We start from the raw sequence: 978 nt of genomic DNA, 5'->3' as shown, positions 1-978 counted from the left end.
GATCGAACGCTGCCTCGTGCATGGATGTGTTTGATGTCCTTAGGTCGGTTACGTTTACGTAGTTCTAAGTTGTAGGGGACTGATGACTTGCGATGTTAAGTCCCTTAGTGCTCAGCGCCACTTGAACCTTTTTTTCTTTTTTTTTTTTTTGGTCAAATGCTTGTGGAAACAAAACTCCTTAGTAATCACACGACGTTTTTTTTCCGAACTTTCATAGCCAAACTTAGGGTGCTAAATCGAAAATGGGGTTTCAAAGTGGTCTGTGCGAAATCACAGTTTTCCAAAGAAAATAGTTAAAGAAAGAAAAATAGTTAGTTGAAAATATAAAAGGTAATGGAGAGATTTCTGAATTATTAATTTGAGGCAAATTTAAACACACTGTCCAGAAGAATTAGGGGAACACGTTTATCATCGTCCGGTAAGTTGAATCTAATTTGATAGAGGAGAGACTTGTAGTCTTGCTGCATGGCTTCAGACATTGGCTTTCAGTGTAACTAACAATTAAAATCATTAGCCGTCTATTGGCTGTGCTATGCGTTACAGTGTCAGACGGTCCCTGAGAAGGAAGTGAGTCCCAGTTACCCAGTCTTTTCTAGCGAAATTCACTGGTTGCGCTTATCGTTTGCAGACGTCGTCAACCAGGCACATTTAGTGCCACATCTAAATGCAAGGTAAGTTTATAAAACGATTGTTTGATCCAAAAAAAGGGTGGGTTTTCCGTCATGTTGGTGCAGACGCAACACCCTCTGTGAGTCATCCACAGGCTGTGGCAACGCTGGAAGGAGAGAGGTCAGTACAAAAGGCGAATTGGACAAGCTCGCGACACATTATAATCCTTCGTGAACACCGGTCTCTGCACATCTGTGCGTTTCAGCGTCGTATGGATTCCACCAGGGCTCTTCAAGACCATTTCAGAAGGGCCTCCGGAGCCGTTGTGCCCTAGTAGACTGAAATGAAAGGATTCGCAAAAGGACCCTA

The sequence above is a fragment of the Schistocerca piceifrons genome, chromosome 7, assembly GCF_021461385.2.
Source record: "Schistocerca piceifrons isolate TAMUIC-IGC-003096 chromosome 7, iqSchPice1.1, whole genome shotgun sequence".
NCBI classification, from domain to species: domain Eukaryota; kingdom Metazoa; phylum Arthropoda; class Insecta; order Orthoptera; family Acrididae; genus Schistocerca; species Schistocerca piceifrons.
The sequence above is the reverse complement of the archived record's forward strand: the minus strand, read 5'-3'. Positions refer to the sequence as shown.